We start from the raw sequence: 21,779 nt of genomic DNA, 5'->3' as shown, positions 1-21,779 counted from the left end.
TATTAATACTTTTTTTGCATTGACTATTATATTTTAAAATTTTAATTTTCAGTCAGTATTTCATATTTATAGTGATTATTTAGACATACTATTTTGCTGGTTTCACTGTACACTACTAGACCTTTTCTGTCTTGAGCTCTTAATTTTGATACTTCTTAGACATCTAGAGGAGATCTTCAAATAGTAGTTTCAGAGAAAGGGATGTGTTTGAACCTCTGCATGTGTACCTTTTATTTTTTAAGTCTTTATTGAATTTGTTACAATATTGCTTCTTTTTTAATACAACTTTATTTATTTTATTTTATTTTTTTATTTTTGGCTGTGTTGGGTCTTTCTTGCTGCAGGCGGGCTTTCTCTAGTTGTGGCAAGCGGGGGCTACCCTTCGTTGTGGTGTGTGGGCTTCTCATTGTGGTGGCTTCTCTTGTTGGGAGCATGGGCTCTAGGTGCGTGGGCTTCAGTAGTTGTGGCTCGCGGGCTCTAGAGCACAGGCTCAGTAATTGTGGTGCATGGGCTTAGTTGCTCTGCGGCATGTGGGATCTTCCCGGACCAGGGCTCGAACCTGTGTCTCCTGCATTGGCAGGCGGATTCTTAACCACTGCGCCACCAGGGAAGCCACTTGCGTGTGTACCTATTCACACAGATGCCAGCTGGGCCATACATAAAATTGTGGCGTAACTCTCTTTTCTTCCCAAATTTGTTTGCCGATGTTTCTTTCTATTCTGGCCAGCAGCTCTACCTCTTTACCTAGTTTGCACTGGGGCTTCCATCATGGCTTTTTGGCTGTATGCTTTTTCCAGTTGTTGGCCCTCTGTTGTTACCCCATCCTTGAAACCCCTTGCCTGCCCTCATGGGCACTGGGCTGGTATCAGTCCCATTCAGTTCCTTTCCATTTTCTCTCCTTCCTTGCTTAAGTCGTCATGCTGGGGAGACACAACTGTGTGCCAGGTAGACCAGTTAGTGACAATGAAAGTTCACTTGATCGTGGGCAAGTGCATAAATCCTATTTAACTGGCTTTTACCAACTGAAAAAGTGCCAATATATTTTAATGTGAAGAGAAATACTGAAGAAAGGAGAAACAAAAAAAGATGAAGTAAGATTTTACACAAACTTCCAGATTAGATGATGCTAAAGATCTCTAGAAGTTTTCTGAATATACAATCTCTCTATAGATTTACGATTTTGTTTGTTTTGTCCACATCACTGCCTTAATCATGGATTTCAGTCTTTGGAAGAAGATGTGGTGGCCCTCATGGGCTGGGGAAAGTAGTAGTTTCTTCAGTTTTAATTGGCTTTTCTGGCAAAAGTTTATAAATTCTGCAAGTCCATGTTATCATACAAGCTGAAAAAAACTTTTTTCCATTTAATACTTTATTTGTGGGAAGTCCCTGGCAGTCCAGTGGTTAGGACTCCACGTTTCACTGCCGAGGGCCCAGGTTCAGTCCCTGGTTGGGGAACTAAGATCCCGCAAGCCACGTGGCGAGACCGAAATTAAATAAATAAACAAACAAATTATTTGCTATTTGAATGCTAGAGTAAATTCAGAACAGGAATTGGCAATTGCTATTGTCTTCTATCAATGATAAAAATTCAATTCAACAAACATCTTCTCAATACTTACTATGTGTAATGCACTGGGGTAAACAAAAAATTTTTAAATTCTTATTTGGTAATTGGGTGTTCATTAAATTATGTCCATACAAGGGATATCTTGTGCAGCCATTAATAATTTTTGAAGAATATTTAAAGATATGGGAAATGCTGATAATAATATATTCAGTTAGGAAAAGCACTTTACGAAGTGATATATTTAGTATAATTTCTAATTTAGCTTAAAAGCATTTTGAAAGACTAAAAAGAATACGTACCTAAATGTTACTATTGTTTATTTCTGGATGAGTAAGAAAACTCTTTACCATATTCTAATTTTTCTATAAGGAAAACAAATCAATTTAATAACCAGATAATAGTATGATTTTGTTGTTTTTTAAGGATATAGTGCAGCTCTGTAGGATTATAGGGAATAGGCACAATCATCCCCATTTCAGGAATCCACTTTGACCTCTCAGAAAAGGTGAGATGGAAGCTGGGCCTTGAAATGAGGGCCAAATATTAATAGGCAAATACGCAGAAAGAATGATGCGTACACCAAGCAGAAGAGCCCATTGAAAAAATGTGCAGTATTGAGCGGGAGCACAGCAAATGAAGTGGGGTGGGTGGTGAGAGAGGCAGGGCTGAGAGGATCTTGAAACTTTGGTAAGGAGGCCAGATTTTGCTCTGCCTATTGGGGGAAAACATTGAAGGTTTTAAATTTGGGGTGAGAGAATCAGATCAAGAGTAAATCTGTGCTCTAGACAGGTGATTCCAAAACGAATAGGTTGAATGCAAGGCCGGAGACCAGAGGCAGGGGAACCCTTAGGAGGCATGCTCCTGGTTCCTTCTGTGTCTCTGGCTCAGCCTTCTCAGTTGTGTTCCCCAGGCTTTCTTCCTTCCTCTCCCACTAATTGCTGGATGCTACTGGGTCCTGCCTCCCATCCCTATTCTGCCTTGGCTGTACCACCTTCAGGATGCTGTCCATTTCAGTGGTCCAGCCTAGGTCTTTTTTATAGACTCCAAACCAGTATGTGTTTAATTATGTCCAGGTCACCTTCATCTAGTTGTTTCCTGACTCCTCAACTTCACAGAAACTTCTGTCTTCCTTCTGAAGTCTGCTTCTCCTCCTCCTCTCTCGAGCCCCGGAACATAGTCCGTTTTCCCCATCCTACCAGTTAACCGAGACAGAAACTTCAGTGTCCTTACAAAACATACAAAGGGACAACTATTGTATGATTCCACTTATATGAAGTACTTAGAATAGGCAAATTCATAGAGATAGGAAGTAGAATGGTGGTTGCCAGGGGTGGGGGGATGGGAGGGGGATGCCGAGTTAGTGTTTCATGGGTAAAGAGTTTCTGTTTGGGATGGTGAAAAAGTTCTGGTGATGGTTGCACCATTCTGTGGCAGTAATTAATGCCACTGAATGGTATACTTTAAAATGGTTAAAATGGTAAATTTTCTGTGATGTATATTTTACCACAGTTAAAAACTAAAATAAGATAAAATAAAACCTGTTCAACTTGGTTTGAACCAGTTTCTTTCAGACTTATTTGATTATGGAGCTCTCTGATCAAAAGGGGAAAAAAATGTTTTAAAGTGGAACATAATATTCACATCCTTTAGATGTAAGAGGAACATACTTTGGGGAACATTCCACTATTTGAGGGCAAGGAAGAGGAATTAAGTTCCTCATTTCCTCACACACTGCTGGAACTCAATGCATTTCTTTTTAAGAAACATTATTAGAAATGGTGGTTGGGCTTTTATTTAGGAAAATTGTGGGTCAGTTAGCCTTCCTCAGGCTGACCTAATGATATTATTTCTATGGGAGCTTCAAAACACTTTAGCCTGAAAAGGAAATTCTAGGACACAATCCACTCAAATTGGAGGCAGATTTACTTCAACAGTTCTAAGTACATAGTCTCACTTTATGCAGAGCTTTGCAAATTACTTTGAAAAGATAGGAGTTTCTCCCTATTTTGGGTAACTTCTACCTCTCTTCTCTGGGCCACATTTTGATAACCTCTTGTCCTGCATGGATGCCAAGACTCTTGCTTTGGTTACCTTTCTGAGTTCTTGTTTCAAGAGCCTATCTAATGCCCCAAGCCCTGTACAACTCAAGAGGGTGCTCTTGTGCAGTACACAACCTGTGCAACTGCCCATGTCAATAAACACCCTCAGGTCCCTTTCTTATTCTGTGTACCGTACACCCCAGGAATAGGAATCCTGCCTTGCAATTTCAGCATAGGGTCACCTTTTCCATACCAACTTATTTATTTTCTTTTCTTTTTTTTTTTTTTGCGGTACACAGGCCTCTCACTGTTGTGGCCTCTCCCGTTGTGGAGCACAGGCTCCGGACGCGCGGACTCAGCGGCCATGGCCCACGGGCCCAGCCGCTCCGCGGCATGTGGGATCTTCCCGGACCGGGGCATAAACCCGTGTCCCCTGCATCGGCAGGCGAACTCTCAACCACTGCGCCACCAGGGAAGCCCCCAACTTATTTCTTTAATTGAAAAACACATGCTTTTTATAAAAGCTTCAAACCTTACAGAAGTACATTTCCCACAATCCTCTCTTAGGTAATTATCGTTAACAATTGACTATATAATTTTTTTTAGTTTTTTCCCCCATTCATATACTAGTACATGTGTGTGCACTTTACTGAAACTCCTGCTATACCTACTGTTTGCAGTGTACTTTTTTTTTTTTTTCCACTTAACTATGCATCTGGGGCCTCTCTCCATTTTGGCAAGTAGAGATCTATTTCATGATTTAATAGCTGTATTGTATTTCATTATTTGGATGTACCTTGATTTATCTAGCTGGTCCCATTGATAGACAATTGGAGTTTTTCCAGCTTTGTGCTATTGCATATAATGAGTAATCTGAAGCATATAAATCTTTGCACAATTGCAAAACAGTTTCTCTAGGAAAAATTCCTAGGTAGAGTAACTAGGTCAAATGATATAAACATCTTAAATTTTAATAGATAAAATCATCTTCCTAAAGGATTTAATCACTTCACTCTCCCACCAGTGTGATCAAGGGTCTATTCCCTCCACCTCACCAACACTGGCAAACCTTTTTCATCTTTACTAATCTGATAGGTGAGAAGTTTTAGTTTGTGTTAAAAAGATTTTTTTTACATGTCTTCCCATTGTAAAATTCTGTAGTGATACTGAATACTTGAGGTTGAATATTTTTCATTTGTTTATCGGCCATTTGTATTTCTTTGAGTCCTTCCCCGGCTTCTACTTGGCTGTACACTTCAATTCCTCATTTCTGTGCTCTACCTGCCAGGATGGGAAATCTGTTCCCTCTCTTCAGACCCCTGTGCTGACTACCACTTCCTGCCTCAGAGCTGGAAGGAGTGATGTCCAGCCCAGGACTTTTGGTGGGAGAGACCTGGGGTGAGTCCCAGCTGCTCCACATATCTGTGTGACTTTTGATAATTTTCCTAACTTCTCTATGCCCCAGTTTCCTCATCTGAAAACTGAGATGGTAATTTTGCCTACAACAAAGGGTTGCCTTCAGGATTAAATGGGATAATTGTTATGTAAAGCACTTAGTCCTTGCTTCATACAGTGTAAACGTTTGGGAAACACTAACTATTGTTATTATTGCTGTAATAAAGTGTACTCTTTGTTTTCTAAATTATGCTTCCTGGCCAGTGTCAGTATTGAGATGGTGAGGATATGGAGAAAGCCTCTGAAAATGGAACAATGCTAAAACATTTACAGTGTTCTTATATCTTCTGCATTCCTATAATTGTCTTGGGGCTCAAACATTAATAAGGCAGCTTGGCTCCGAATATAACACTTTCCAGTATTATTCTGCTTGTGCACATCTGTTTTCTCTCTTTATTGTAACCGAGTTACATGTAATCAGAGGTTACAAACTAATGTGGCTAAATGTAGCTCATCAGTTTCTCATGTTTATAGAGTGTTATGAGTTGTTTTTTAATTTTGGCCAACATTTAGAAGTAGGATGTTCATATAAAAATCTACATTTCCAGCTTTTCTTGAGTAATAGGAAATGTTGACTAGCCTCCACTAGAGCTGGGTCGCTGCGCCCCCTTTAGACGGGGCGTGGGTTCTCCAGGTTCCTATTGCCCGCCCCGCCCCCACGCCGGTTCTTCCCCTTTCCCTCTCCCATGCAGCTGGTTATCATTTATAATTCATCATCATACTTGCCTTGTTGTTTTCCTTAAGGTAGAGGAATATATCCTGGTACCCGTGTCTCTACTAAAAGTGGGAAACTAAGACAAAAATTGTATATTGAACATATTTCTATGTATAAGTGAAGGATTGCCCCATGTGTTTAATTTGCCGAGAAAGTGAATCTGTTCATTTTATTTTATTTTTAAATTTATTTATTTATTTTTGGCTGAGTTGGGTCTTCGTTGCTGCGTGCAGGCTTTCTCTAGTTGCAGCGAGCGGGGTCTACTCTTCCTTGCAGTGCACGGGCATCTCATTGCGGTGGCCTCTTTTGTTGCAGAGCACGGACTCTAGGCACACGGGCTTCAGTAGTTGTGGCACGCAGGCTCAGTAGTTGTGGCTTGTGGGCTCTAGAGCGCAGGCTCAGTAGTGGTGGCACACGGGCTTAGTTGCTCTGCAGCATGTGGGATCTTCCCGGACCAGGGCTCGAGCCCCTGTCCCCTGCATTGGCAGGTGGATTCTTAACCACTGTGCCACCAGGGAAACCCCAGTTTGTTCATTTTAGCCATGAGCTTCATTCATTGACCTAACCTGCCCCTGGAGACAATAGAGATGTGAATTCTATATGAATCAGTCCTAACAACCTGCCTCTACTGGGCGTTTAAGGGCCCTCTCTGCTCCTTTTCCCCAGTGGTTCTCAACCTTAACTTGGAAGTTTGAAAAGATACCGAGGCCTGGGTGTTGGGTTGTTCTACCCCCCACCCCCCCGCCCCTCCTCCTGCAAAGAGCAGGAGAGCCTTTTTGGATGGATCAAGGGGAGGAAAGTTTACTGGATTTGTGTCTAGGGACATGATCTGTCTTTCTTGGCATGCTGCCTCTTAGGATCCCCAGCTTTCCCCATAAAACTGAGGGTTATGAGTCCTGGCATTCGTGGGCTGAAAGGCCAAGAGGGCTAATGAGACCAGCCATGCCCTCCTTCTCAGGGAGGAGAGATGTGCTTCCATTCTTTTCCCTTGGTGTGTTCCTTTCTTTGGACTGCCCGTCCTTCACTCTCAAAGTGGTGAGACTTAGAGGGTCGAGCTTTGGCTGTGGACTTGAAGACAGTGAGGCCAGGCTGCCTGCCTGGCTGTCACCCCCAGGACAGCTCTCCCTGGGCAGCAGGCCCTGCCAGTTGCAGGCGGGGAGGGCCGCTCACTAGGCTTGGAACCCCTGTTGGGGCTGAGGACAGAGCAAGTGTGAATAATGCCTCAGCTTGAGCAGCATCTTGTCCAGTTTCCCCCCAAAGTGTGGCTTAGCATGGCCGGTTGAGGACCTGGGTGGTCAGGCCCCAGTGGCAGATCCCTCATCAAATCTCAGCATCATAGAGCACTGACGCCTCCCAGCTTCCACAAGCATACACGAGGGCTCTATCTTGTGTTCGCAGGCAGCCTGTTCTTCCTTTTCAAGTATTTATATTTTATCATCATTTTTTGTTTATATGTCTGTTTCCCTTACTAGAACCTAAGCTCCTTGACGGCAGGGACTGTACTTTATCATTTTAATAACCTTGGTGCCCAGGGCATAATTGGTGTTTGATAAATATTCTCTAATGGATTTACATTTTCATAATTTTATTGACTCTTTTGCCATATGAAAAGCTGTTTTCTAGGTGCTATGGGAACATAGGAGGTTTAAAATGTAGTTTGTGTTCTGAAGGAACTTGTCATCCAGTTGGGGAGATAAGCTCAATCATTCATACCTTCAGTCATTCATTTGAACATATACTGAGCGTCTAAGCTCTGGTCAGTTTGGCGTTGGGGATATGATATCAAGGTGTGTACTCCACTCTCAAGTGGCTTCCAGTTAGTAGGAGAGATAGATATAAAATGATATAAAATGAGCACAACGTAAGGTGATAAGTGCAATGATAGGATTCCTAACAATTGTTAAAAATATGGAGTAAAAAATAAATAGCTCAAAAGAGTAATGGAGGAACTAACACAAAGCAGTGCATGACTTGGTAGTTGTGATTAGAAGTAAAGCCCAGCTTTCCTAGGGGCCACCGAGGGGATATTGAGAAGTGTCTGCTGAGAAAGCGTCTCCCATGAAATCAGTGGTGCACAGTGCCCCTCCGTACAGCTAAGGTGCAGCAAAGGCCCACCTTGAAAACACCCGTCCTGGGCTTCCCTGGTGGCGCAGTGGTTGAGAGTCCGCCTGCCGATGCAGGGGACACGGGTTCGTGCCCCGGTCCAGGAAGATCCCACATGCCACGGAGCGGCTGGGCCCATGAGCCATGGCCACTGAGCCTGCACATCCGGAGCCTGTGCTCCGCAACGGGAGAGGCCACAACAGTGAGAGGCCCGCGTACCGCAAAAAAAACAAAAAAACACCCGTCCGACCTGCTTGACCTAGTGTTTCCCAAGCTTATGTGAGCGTGATGCTCTTTTCTCCCCACTATTTAACTAACATCCTATGGAACTGACATTCCTTAAAGTCATTTTAGGAAATGCCAGTGTAGATACCATCTGTAATTAGATAGCTGGTGGCTCTTAACATTTTGCGGGGAGGTGGATCTTTTGAGAAGTTAACAGTGGGGGGAATTGTGCACAATTCATGCATTCCTTGAAGCCCATCTGAGACCCTTGTCCATGGTCAGGGAAAGAAAAGAAGGGAGCAAATCCCAGGTAGGAGGGATCTGTGTGGGCCAAGACAAAAGAGGATGGAAAAGATGGGTCTTAGTGCCAAGCAGTTTGACTGTGAGGGAGGGAGAGATGGGGCAGAGATACAGGGGACCATGGTGGAGTTGGAGATGGTCAACTGTGGAAGGCCTGAGATAGCTGGCATGGAATTACCAGTCGTTAATGACCAATTGCCTGTGAAGGTTATGGGAGATGCAAGGTCGAGAACACATCTACTAATGGACACTGGAGTCATAGAAGGATTATTCATAGAAACAGGAAAGTCACAGAGCCAAAATCTTCCACATGTCAAAACCTATTATTATTATCATGTTGAAATGCTCCAACTTGCCTTTTTTACCAACCCTGCCCTCCCCCCGCCAACTTGCCCTTATTAATTTGTGCTGAATCTCCCAATTGAAAAATTCACTTTCAGAATTGGATTTGCCATCTAACTGGGCCTCCTACCTTGAACAATTAAAAATCCGATTGGTCTGACTTCTAATTTTAGACGGAATCAAGCTGACCTTCGTTGAGCTGTTGCCAACGGGAGCCTGTTACCTGGGTGACTAGATTTACAATATGTCAGTATGCAAATACCATCTGCCCAAGAGGAGGAAGGAAGGCCTTCCTCCTCTGAGGGTTGTCAGAAGTTCTGGAAATGTCTTCCTCTGGGAATGGGGAGGAGGCTTGCCAAAGAGGAGGAAAACCAGGAATGATGTGATTTTTCAAGGTTAGAGTCTTTTCCTCACTCTAGGAGTGAGGACAGGAGTTTGTGGTTTGCCTTACGGACTGTCCTGTAAGGTTGATCACTAGGGATATGCATGTAAGTCAGATTTTACATTTCTTGGGGAGGGGGGGAGGGAATCAAAAGGGTAGCATCTATCACTTCAGTGTATTTAGATTCAGATGACTGCAGAAGTTTAATGAAGCCTTTGAGTATGCAATTCTTGTTTTCCACAATGCCTTTAGGAATCTAATTTCAATTGTTAAGAGCGTCTGAGCCCACTGCCTTGGGCTCTCAAGAAGGGTGAAGAGAAGTGGATATTTCATCTCACTTTCCCTCACATCAGCTTGACTGGGGAAGCTGAAGGGATTTTCTCCCCAGAATATCTGTATTCAGCTCCGGTCCTGCACATTGTTTCAGGCTAAGGTTTACAATCACATTTGGAAACATTCAAATCTGAAGGCAGGCAGGGAAGTTCTATTCCTTTTCATGAAATAACTGTCACATCAGCTGTCAGCTGCAGGAGTTTCTTCTACCCACGTGTTTTGTGAGTCCAAATTAGATGGACTCATTAATTTTAATTTTTACTTTAACATCTCAAGGACTTGTATGGGTGGGTATGCTTCCTTTAATTGCCGTGTGTCAGAATTTGTGTAGGAGGAAGAGTTTCCAGGAGCAGGGCCAAGAACCTTGGGCTCTTAGCTTCTAATTTTGTCCCCCCTGGTAACTTCCCGTGACCTCCTTCTCTGCTTGCTCTCGTTGGCACTGCCATCTCCCACCTCTTTAAAAAACTCCTAATATCCACCTAAAACTGTCAGCAGCATGAAAGAGTGAGGAAGGTCACTTTATTTCCCAGGGTACTTTCACCCAGCCTTATTAATAAATAGCTTTTCATGTCAAGCAAGTGGCTGAGGAGATGAATGCCAGAGACAAGGGATGGTAAATCCCGGAGCTCGACTGCCTGGTTTCAAATCCCAGCTCTGCTACTTTCTAGCTGGGTGAAGTTGGGCAAGTTACTCAACCTCTGTGTGCACCAGTTTCTTCATTTGTAAAACAGGGATAAAAATACTACTATCTCATAGAGTTGCTGTGAGGATTAAATACGTATGAATGCTTTAGGACCATGCTGACCCCAGAAAAGTTAGCACCGTGTAGCAGCATTATTCTTCTTTGCTTTTTTTCCAAAACAAACAACTTTTTATTGAAGTATAGTTGATTTACAATGTTGTGTTTGTTTCTGGTGTACAGCAAAATGATTCAGTTTTTTCAGATTCTTTTCCATTATAGGTTATTACAAGATACTGAATATAATTCCCTCTGCTACACAATAAATCCTTGTTGCTTAGCTATTTTATACGTAGTAGTTGTGTATTTGTTAATCCCAAACTCCTAATTTATCCCCCCACCTTTCCCCTTTGGTAACCACAAGTGTGTTTTCTATGTGAGTTTATTTCTGTTTTGTAAATAAGTTTTGTAAATAAGTTCATTTGTATCGTTTTTTTAGATTTCACACATAAGTGATTTCATATATTTGTCTTTGTCTGACTTACTTTACTTAGTAGTAAGATAATCTCTAGGTCCGTTCATGTTGCTGCAAATGGCATTATTTCATTCTTTTTTATGTCTGAGTAGTATTCCATTGTGTGTGTATATATATATATACACCACATCTTCTTAATCCATTCCTCTGTTGGTGAATATTTAGGTTGCTTCCATGTCTTGGCTATTGTAAATAGTGCTGCTATGAACATAGGGTGCATGTATCTTTCTGAATTAGCATTTTTGTCTTTTCCAGATATATGCCCAGGAGTGGGATTGCTGGATCCCATGGTAACTCTATTTTTAGTTTTTTAAGGAACCTCCGTACTGTCCTCCATAGTTGCAGCACCGATTTACTTTCCCACCAACAGTGCAGGAGTGTTCCCTTTTCTCCACACCCTTTTGTGTGGCAGCTTTTATTATTATTTCTGTGTGCATCTTCAGAGGCCCTAGGAAGTAGTGACGTTTTGCTGTGAGCAAGTAAATGTCCAGAATTTATTTGCAGGCTGTGACTTCCCGCTTCCTTCTTAACAGGCTAGTGCCTGTCCACACACAGGTCAAGCCTCATTTTCTGTGTGATGCCCTCCTGGACAACTGTAGTCTGTGCCGCTCCCTTTCTAACCCTCGCACACTTTCCGTTTGTGTCGTATAATTAGTACCTTTGGATCTGCTATCTTAGCTCCTAATTGTCTGTAGTGTCATACTTAGCTCTTTGTTGTCCCCGCAGGTTAATGAAAAGACACCATGAGCCTGGACAGTTGCCCAGGATGTCTGTTCATCAGACGTGCCCAAGTTTCAAATATGGTGACATGAGCAAGCAAGGCCACACTTGTCCCATAATTTATTCTTGGTTTTTGATGTCACTTGTTTGACTTTCTACAAGTCACTTAAAATTATCAAAAGTAAGTATGAGACATTATTGGTGGGAATGTCAAATGGTGTACCAGATGTGGAAAACGGTCTGGCAGTTCCTCAAAAGGTTAAACATAGTTATCATATGACCCAGCAATTCACCCCTAGATATCTACCCAAGAGACATGGACACAAGTCCACACAAAGATTCATACATATATGTTCATTGTGGTATTACTTGTAATAGCCAAAAAGTGGAAATAACCCAAATATTTATCAAGTGATAAATGAACAGACATGGGATAGCCATATAACGGAATATTATTTGGCAGTAAAAAAGGAAGGAAATACTGATACATGCTACAACATGGATGAATCTTAAAAACTTTATGCTAGCACTATTCACCATAGCCAAGACATGGAAACAACCTAAATGTCCATTTAGGTTGACAGATGAATGGGTAAATAAGAGGTGGTATGCATATACAATGGAATACTATTCAGCCATAAAAAAGAATGAAATAATGCCATTTGCAGCAACATGGATGGACCTAGAGATGATCATGCTAAGTGAAGTAAGTCAGAAAGAGAAAGGCAAATATCATATGATATCACTTATATGTGGAATCTAAAATATGACACAAATGAACTTATCTACAAAACAGAAACAGACCGACAGACATAGAGAACAGACTTGTGGTTGCAGGGGTGGGTGGGGGTGGAGGAGAGATGGAGTGGGAGTTTGGGATTAGCAGGTGCAAACTATTATATACAGAATGGATAAACAATAAGGTCCTATTGTATAGCACAGGGAGCTATATTCAATATCCTGTGATAAACCATAATGGAAGAATATGATAAAGAATATATATGTATAACTGAATCACTTTTCTGTACACCAGAAATTAACACAACATTGTAAATCAACTATATTTCAATTAAAAAAAAACACACTATGCTAAGTGAAAGCAGTCAGTCACAAAAGGCCACATACTGTATGATTCCATTTATATGAAATGTCCAGAATGACCATATCCATAGTGACTGAAGGTAGATTAGTGGTTGCCAGGGGCTGGGAGGAGGGGAGAACGGGGAGTTACCGCTAATGGGTGTGGAGTTTCTTTTGGGGATGATCAAAATATTCTGGAATTAGATAGTGGAGACAGTTGCATAGCCTTGTGAATATACTAAAAACTACTGAATTGTATACTTAAAAAAAAACACACACAACTAGCAAGCATGAGAAACTACTTAAATCCACTGCAGAGTCTAAAGTTATTTCCAAGATTACTTTTTCAAGAGTAGCTTCACCTAAAATAGAATAAAGAGTGACTTAAACCATAAGAAAAACATGAAAAAGGCAAATTACCCAGAGTGGCTTTTTTTACCTCAAATCTTTGAATATAAGTCATACACGTTTGATTCATAAGTAAATTCTGCAAGACTGTTTGCTGCCTTCTACATTGTGATTCTATAATTTACTACATTCCTGGCTGGGCCATCAAAATAATCCTGAAAGCAGCTTCTATAAGAGAAATAGAAGTGCCTTTTCAGGTCATGCCCACCACCACCCCTGGACTCCCTAAGGTAATAATTCATGGCTGTCTCTTTGTGGTGCCCTACACCATAGTGACTTAACTATTATGAATATGTTGGGGCCTTTTTACGTAAAGGGATTTATTGCATTTTCATCTTCTGTTTGCAGGCAGAGCATTTCAAAGGGACACCCTCCAATTCCCTGAAAAATAACCACCTCAGTTCATCAGTGCTTTATCAGAAAGGTCTTCTGATTTAAATAAATGGTAGAGTTGAAATCTCTCCCAGGGCAGTCGCAAGTACTTATTTGGAAGACAGATTTGACATGCCCAAGCACCACCTAAAGAGAGCCTTACAACAGTGAGATCCAAGAAAGAAATTAGCGTTGACTTTACAACATCATGTGACCACATCCCACCCATTAGGATGGCTATTATTGAAAAACAAACAAAAAATGGAAAGTAACCAGTGTTGGCAAGGATGTGGAGCAACTGGAATCCTTGTGCATTGTTGCTGGGAATAAAATGGTGCAGCTGCTGTGGAAAACAGTTTGGTGGTTCCTTAAAAAGTTAAACATAGAATTATCATATGATCCAGCAAATCCACATCTAGGTGTGAACTCAAACAGATACTTGTATACCAACGTTCATAGCAGCATTAGTCACAATAATAGCCAGAGGGTGGAAGCCACCCAAATACCCATCAGCAGATGCATGAATAAGTATCCATGGTATACACATACAATGGAATGTTTTTCAGCCTTAAAAAGGAATGAAATTCTGACACATACTACAACATGGATGAACCTTGAAAACGTTATGCTAAAGTGAAAAAGCCCATCAAGAAAGGACGCACATTGTGTGATTTCACTTACATGAGGTATCTAGAATAGACACGTTCATAGACAGGAAGTAGATTAGAGGTTACTAGGGAGGAGGAATGGAATTGCTATCTAATGGGGACGGAGTTTCTTTCTGAAATGATGAAAAAGTTCAGAAATGGAAGGTGGTGTTGGTTGCACAACAATTATGAATGAACTTAATGCAACTGAATTCTACATTTAAAAATGGCTAAAACGGGCTTCCCTGGTGGCGCAGTGGTTGAGAGTCTGCCTGCCGAAGCAGGGGACACGGGTTTGTGCCCCGGTCCGGGAAGATCCCACGTGCCGCGGAGCGGCTGGGCCCGTGAGCCATGGCCGCTGAGCCTGCGCGTCTGGAGCCTGTGCTCTGCAACGGGAGAGGCGACAGCAGTGAGAGGCCCGCGTACCGCAAAAAAAAAAAAAAAAAAAAAGGCTAAAATGGTAAATTTTGTTAGCTATATTTTACCACAATTAAAAAATAAAAAAAGAATCCTGTGAGGAACAGCATTCCGATTCATCATTTTGTCTCTGTGTTCTTTTTTCTCCCCACTCTTTGAAAACACGGTGAATTGTATTTATTTCATCACGGCGTTGCCTCCCCTAGGAGAATGCACAGAGATGGAGGATTACTGACTGTTGACGGAGCAAGAACAGGGTCACCACTCGGCCTTAAAAGTACCATTTGATGGAATCTCTCTCTTGGTCATTAGAATAAGTCTGAGATGCATCAGAAAGTTATTTATTTATTTGTATTTTTATTGAAGTATAGTTGATTTATAATGTTGTATTAGTTTCTGATGTATAACAAAGTGATTCAATTACACGCACACACATATATTATACATATTCTTTTTCATATTCTTTTCCATACGGTTTATTATAGGATATTGAATATAGTCCCCTGTGCTGTACAGTAGGGCCTTGTCATTTATCCATCCTATACAATAGTTTGCATCTGCTAATCCCAAACTCCCACTCCATCCCTCCTCTACTCCCCCTTTAGCAACCACAGGTCTGTTGTCTATGTCTGTGAGTCCGTTTCTGTTTTGTAGATAAGTTCATTTGTGTCATACTTTAGATTCCACATATAAGTGATATCATATGATACTTGTCTTTCTGACTTACTTCACTTAGTATGATCATCTCTGGGTCCATCCATGTTGCTGCAGATGGCATTATTTCATTCTTTTTTATGGCTGAGTAGCAGTCCATCATGTGTGTGTATATATATATAACACATATTCTTTATCCATTCATCTGTCGATGGACATTTAGGTTGCTTCCATGTCTTGGCTATTGTAAATAGTGTTGCTGTGAACATTGGGGTGCATGTATCTGAAAAAGATAGAATTTTTTGTTTTTTGTGGGGTTTTTTTGCGGTATGCGGGCCTCTCACTGTTGTGGCCTCTCCCGTTGCGGAGCACAGGCTCCAGACGCGCAGGCTCAGCGGCCATGGCTCACGGGCCCAGCCGCTCCGCGGCATGTGGGATTCTCCCGGACCGGGGCACAAACCCCTGTCCCCTGCATCGGCAGGCGGACTCTAACCACTGGGCCACCAGGGAAGCCCCAAAGATAGATTTTTAAATGTAGCAATTTCTGGAAATGTACCCAGTTTACTCTATTTTGCCTGTCTTCATTAACTGTCTCAGGAGAGCAGGAGTTGACAACTGTATACTTTTCTCCATCAGTTATCTGCTTCTTTTTACCAAGGAAGAAACACCCATAGGCTGCTATTGCTTAGGAGAATGGCGCCTTCCCAGCCACATACCCTACGGCTACCTATGGGCTACAGGTACCACTGCAGGCATGTGAAACCTGGGGCCACTCCTCCAAAGTGAGGTGAAAACAGATGCTGGAGTTTTCCAGACTTTGAACCACAGATATAACTTGGTCATAACTCTCATCATTGCTCTAGAGTTAGCAGAGCCCTGAAACCACTTGCCGTGTCAACTAGCACTTAAGCAAGCAAAGGGGTTCAGTGACCTTCAAATATTACTGAGATCTTCTTGTTCTAGGCATGAAGTGTCTTGAATAATTCTTTCAAAACATTAAGAACTCCCATTGTTCAATTGTACATGAAGCAGCAAGTGCTTCTCTTTGCATTCAGTGTGCTCTTCTGCTCTCAGAAGTTCTCAAAGACACTAAAACTAATTGCTGTCATTCCTACGAGGATATTTCTAGCTTTAACCAGAACAACAGCATCTCTTGATGTCACCCATCATTTTCCTGAAGGATTGGTAGGTACAATAGGCTTCACAAACAGGGGCTTTTCTAATTCTGGAAAGAGCCTGTTACCCCCATAAATCTAGAACTCTCTCCTAGAAACACCTCTGGTTATGAGGCCAAGGTTAAGGAGATGAGCATCGACACAGCAGGGTGTGGCAAGGAGACGGTGCAGGATATATTTCTGGGAAGGTTCTATCTTAGTTTTCTCCCTTTTTGGTCTTGTGATTGGCTGTGGGTTTCTGCTTTGTAGTAAACACAAGAGCCTTGATTGCTTTCTAAAAGTCAGCCCTGTTACCAAACCTCTCCATTTACTTGAGTTGCAGTTGGTTTCACATTTCTTGGCAAATGGTCCCATGGCTTTTACGTCAGCCTCAAGTTCCTTCAGCTCACAGCCTTGTGTCTTCGAGGTGGAACTCAGGAAACCCTCCTCTTCTCCAGAGACCAGGTCGACCTTGTTCATCGCTCTGCCTCCAGTATCTACAGAGCCTGATGTACTCTGTTTGTTCAGTGCACGAACGAGAAGGGACCAAGAGTGTCCCCCAACCAAAGTCTGGAGAAATCCTATGTTCTGCCTCAAGGGCCAACTACCCTTGTGGTTTTGAACTGAGTTCTGGCAGTTCCTGTCTTTGCTCTCTGTGGTTTTTCATGCTGCTCTCTAATGGCTAACGTGTTCAGATTCTCATTTAGCAATACCAGGGGATGACACCTCTTGCCTGAGCCGATGCTTATAAAGTAGGCTCTACTCACTCTGTGTTATCATTTTGGCTTTTCAATATGTGTATCAAATGAGTTCTCAGGGCTAGAATACCACCCCCAAGGATGAGTCAGTGTTGGAAGGAGCAGTTAAAATGTGCTCCCTTGGGACTTCCCTGGTGGCACAGTGGTTAAGAATCCGCCTGCCAATGCAGGGGACACGGGTTCGAGCCGTGGTCCGGGAAGATCCCACATGCCGCGGAGCAGCTGAGCCCGTGCTCCGCAACAAGAGAAGCCACCGCAATGAGAAGCCCACACACTGCAACGAAGAGCAGCTCCCGCTCGCCGCAACTAGAGAAAGCCCATGTGCAGCAACGAAGACCCAATGCAGCCAAAAAGAATAAATAAACTTATTTTTTTTTAATGTGCACTCTTACTTTTCATATACTATACCCTCCTGTACTCGGTCAAGTGGATTATGCTGCTGGACGGCTGAGTGTACTAGAAACAATTTACGGTTTTGTACAGTCACAGGCGTGTAGAGTTCTGCTTGCACCAGCACGAAGCATACCCTGAGCCCTTTCCTTGGCATTGAGTTGCTCTATTTCTATTCAGTTTAGTCCAAAACTTAGAATGGGTTAAGCACCAGCCTACAATGCTGTTTATATTAGTTTGTCACAGAAGGTGGATTTTTGAATTAAATGTCAATAACCCAGCTCCTTCTTAAATCTTTTTATCAGCTTTTTCATTCCTGCACCCTGGCATTATGACCCAGTATTACGTAATAAACAAGGCACCTCTGATAGCTGCTTATAAAGATCCGGGAGAAAAGATAAATATGTGATGAAGCACTGATATCCTGAAATATGAGCTGCAGGTTTGTATTTACTTTGTGGGATCGGATATTGGTTTTCGTGCTTTATTGACCTGGCAGGGAGAGAGCTGACGAAACACCAAGGAACTTTACACCTTCTTTTTTTTTTTAAACCTCACTTGTCTACATGGAGAAATCTGGACATTTGAGTCGCAGAGCCAGAAGGACTGATGGGGCTAGCCAGTCATGTCGTTGCAGAACCCAAATCAGATCCAGCCCTTAGAGGTAAAAATACACACCATACCTTCCCAATGGAATAAAGGAAATGGAATTGGGCTTGTTGTAGAGTTGCTCCCAGGCAGATGGAGGAGCTGGGCTGTGAACTGTGAGCTGGGGTTCTCAGTGACCCTAGTTAAGGTTGGCGGGGTCAGAATGCATTTGTATTCGGTTAATCACTCTTTCCCTTCTGTCAGGCTGTTTGTCCGTAACACTGTCACAGTCAGCACCATGTTGCTTGGGAACATCAGCAACAGGAATCCTCCAGATTGCTAATGTCAAAGACATTTAAGTTTAGGGCAGAGCGAGCCAGGCATCTCCCCCGGCATGGCAGGAATCGGGCATCTCATGCAACATTGTCTCTGGGGGAAGTCATTTTATAGTTCTGTCCCCTTGGCTCAACACCTTCAAATAAGCTTCCAAACCAAAGGTCCATCCAAATATAGAAGTCCCTGTCCTAAAAAAAGTTTTTTCATAATCATAAAAATAGAATCACTGATAGATGGCCACCTTGAGGCGTGAAGTAAGTAAGCGACAGGGGAAAACGACATGTTCCAGGTTTTTTAAAGAAATGTGATGAAATATACATCACATAAAGTTTACCACAGAAGGTGGATTTTTGAATTAAATGTCAATAACCCAGCTCCTTCTTAAATCTTTTTATCAGCTTTTTTTTAAGTGTACATTTTTAAGTGTACAGTTCAGTGGCATTGAGTGCATTCACATTGTTATGCAAACATCAACACCATCCATCCATCCCCAGAACTTTTTCATCATCCCACACAGAAACTCTGTCCTATTAAGCGTTAACTCCCCACCCCTGCTGGCAACCACCATTCTACTTTCTGTCTCTGTGAATTTGACTGCCCTAGGGACGTCATATAAATGGATGTTCCCAAGTTTTTTTATAACGTTTTGCGAAGTGTTTGATCTGACTACCATCTAATACAATTTTTGCAGAAGGAAATGACGATCTTGGGCTGATGCTCAGGTTTTCCCCGATTTTTGCATTGTAGGGGTGTGTATGGCAGATGCCTTGTTCTCTTAGCCTGTATAGAACTGTAGCAAGGGACTTCTCTGGTGGCGCAGTAGTTAAGAATCCACCTGCCAATGCAGGGGACACGGGTTCGAGCCCTGGTCCGGGAAGATCCCACATGCCGTGGAGCAACTAAGCCCGTGCGCTACAACTACTGAGCCTGCGCTCTAGAGCCAGTGAGCCACAACTACTGAAGCCTGCGTGCCTAGAGCCCGTGCTCTGCAACAAGAGAAGCCACCGCAATGAGAAGCGCGTGTGCTGCAACAAAGAGTTGCCCCCGCTCACTGCAACTAGAGGAAGCCCAGGCGCAGCAACGAAGACCCAATGCAGCCAAAAATAAATAAAGATTTGACCTTTTAAAAAAAGAACTGTAGCAAAATGGAAACAAATGAAACAGATCTTCACCTCCCAGTCAGATGTGTTGCCAAACAGAAGGAGCCATAGCTACAGCGTACAGTTTTACATTTTATAAAGCATATTAATTTGTAAGTTTTTTTCTCACTTGATTGTCACCATGTCCCATGAGGTGTTTCCTTAGTCCCATTTTAATGATAAGAAACTGTGGCTCAGTTAAGCAAATTGTCTAGGGTTACAAAACTCATCAAAGGCAGAATCAGGACTTTGGCTGCAGGTTTTCAATTTTAAAACTGCAGTGCTTTCCACCATAGCACACAGTGAACAATTATCACCTCTCTGGAGGTCCAGGTAATGCCAGTCCTCAGAAAGGGAGAGCTTCTCCAAATGTATGCCTTATTACCAGTGCCCTACCTCGCTAGCTTGGAAACACATGGAAACCCTTGACCTGACCAGCCAGCCTCTGAAGTCTTGGTATGGATTGATGGCCTGACTCTCCATCCCTGATGGTCAAGTTTAGGGCTTAGACCAGCACCATCCAATAGAAATATGTGAGCCACAAATGCCAACCACATATGTAAAGAAACAGGTGAAGTTATTTTTAAGAATATATTTTAGTTAACCCTGTATCTCTAAAATACTATCATTTCCATATGCAGTCAATTTAAAAATTATTAATGAGCTTTACTTTTTTTGTTGTTGTTACTCAGTTTTTTGCTGTTGTTACTAAGTGTGCGTTTTACACTTATGAGCAGTCTCAAGCCAGATGCTAAAATTTCATCAGAGGTACCTGATGTGAATTGAGATTTCATAAAAGTTTTCAGTTTAAACAGTAGATTTATGTCTACTGAATGGTATGTCTCAGACGTATGTAAAAGTTTTCTTACAGCTGAATCGAGTATCAGTTTTAAAGTTTAAGTTAATTAAAAGGAAAGAAAATTTTAAATTCAGTCCCTCCATCGCACAGGCCCCATTTCCAATGCTCATAAGCTACATATGGCGCGTGGCCACCATCCCGGACAGCGCTGGTTAGTGCTGGACCCAGTAGCACTGCACTAGACAGGGGTCAGCAACCTTTTTCTGTAAAAGGCCTGATAGTAAATATTTTCAGCTCTTTGAACCACACAGTATCTGCTGTGGTATCGTGAGAGCAGTCACAGAATGAATAAGTACGGCTGTGTTCCAATGAAACTTTATTTTAAAAACACAGGCACCAGGCCACATAGTTTGCTGACTGCTGGACCAGAGCATTTGTCCCACTGCCTCAGCTGTGCTGTGAGATTCTAGAAAACAGCTGGCTCTAGCCTCTAGTTTTCTGATATGAGGTTGTTAAAATCTGGCCTCATCACATCCCCTTCCCCGAGTGGAATTACAATTTTGGCACCACTTGGCGTGAAGACTGCAATGCACTGGAGTCCTGGGTGATGTTTTATCTTTCAGGCACTCTCTGCAGGGGGCTCCTTGGGCATCGTGAGGCAATTGCTCCACTGTGCTTTGAGGTCCGTTTATTGAGAGTAGAGAAGACTGGGGGAAAAAAGCCAAGAAAAGCATTAAGGGTGATGTGAATAATGTGGCAAACTCCCAGCAATGCCACCTTGTATCACCCTCTGCTCTTTCCTCTCTCCACACAGCCAGAGTGAGAGAGGCAGGAATCATGCACATTTCAAAGATGGAAACATACATGATATCAGGTTAAGTCAGAGGGACAGGTATTTCTCCATGGTTGTCATATTGTGTGGTATCCGTCTGCTTTGATGGTAGAAGCGGAAATAGTTGTAAATTCTGATTCCCAATCTGGGGCCTTGAAGACCTGAGTCATGACATCAGGGAATAACTCCATCCAGGCTGAATAATGTTTATTGCAAAACAGTGGTTCCCACCTTTCACATCGTGATGTTTGAAAAAGGTATTGGGACTAATGAAGGATGAGAAAGGGGGCAGGAAGGGAGGGATTGGAAGAAAGATGACACCCCTTTGGTTCTTTATGGAGGGGAATATGGGAGCCTGGCCTTGCAGAGATCTCTGAAGCTCAGCAATTGGGGGAAGGGGCAGTTAAGTGAAAGCTTAGGGTTCTACTGAACCTAAAACTTTGGGCCTAGTACTTCTAATGGCAAGGATGCTATTTAGGTGTTGGTGATGGTCAGTTAATAATCCCTTACCATAATCAGGAGTTTTGACTTGGGGTCACCTTTTCTAAAAATCAGGGTTTGAGGTGAACTGTATTAAGTACCTTGGTCGTGCCCAGTCACAGAGTTTGCAAAAGTACAAAGTGATGAAACCCCCTTGGCTTTTCCAGGCATGTTATGCAACTCTGCCTTCCCTCAAGTTCTGCAGCTTTATCAAACATGCAGCGCTGCATGCAAATGGGAAAGATCTGCGTCCCCATGGGTTTTTTTTTGACTACAGAGAGAATTATTTGGGGTAGCTGTTCTGATGATGGCTCTCATGGAGGCTCAGCC

The 21,779-nt window shown here is 42.5% G+C and overlaps 1 protein-coding gene across 5 annotated transcripts in view; it reads left to right on the top strand.

The window, feature by feature from the left end:
* The window catches only part of PITPNC1 (phosphatidylinositol transfer protein cytoplasmic 1), a 265,455-nt gene that overhangs the window by 110,106 nt on the left and 133,570 nt on the right, over window positions 1–21,779 (top strand). Inside the window, exon 1 of one of the 5 annotated variants that reach the window (XM_067715274.1) lies at window positions 17,699–17,717. The exons of the other annotated variants lie outside the window; for them this stretch is intronic. The gene's annotated coding sequence lies outside the window, so the exon portion shown is untranslated. Of the gene's footprint in view, window positions 1–17,698; window positions 17,718–21,779 lie in introns of those variants that run through there. 5 annotated transcript variants of the gene reach the window in all.

The sequence above is a fragment of the Pseudorca crassidens genome, chromosome 19, assembly GCF_039906515.1.
Source record: "Pseudorca crassidens isolate mPseCra1 chromosome 19, mPseCra1.hap1, whole genome shotgun sequence".
NCBI lineage: Eukaryota > Metazoa > Chordata > Mammalia > Artiodactyla > Delphinidae > Pseudorca > Pseudorca crassidens.
Note: the sequence above shows the minus strand (reverse complement) of the source record. Positions and strands in the feature narration are given on the sequence as shown.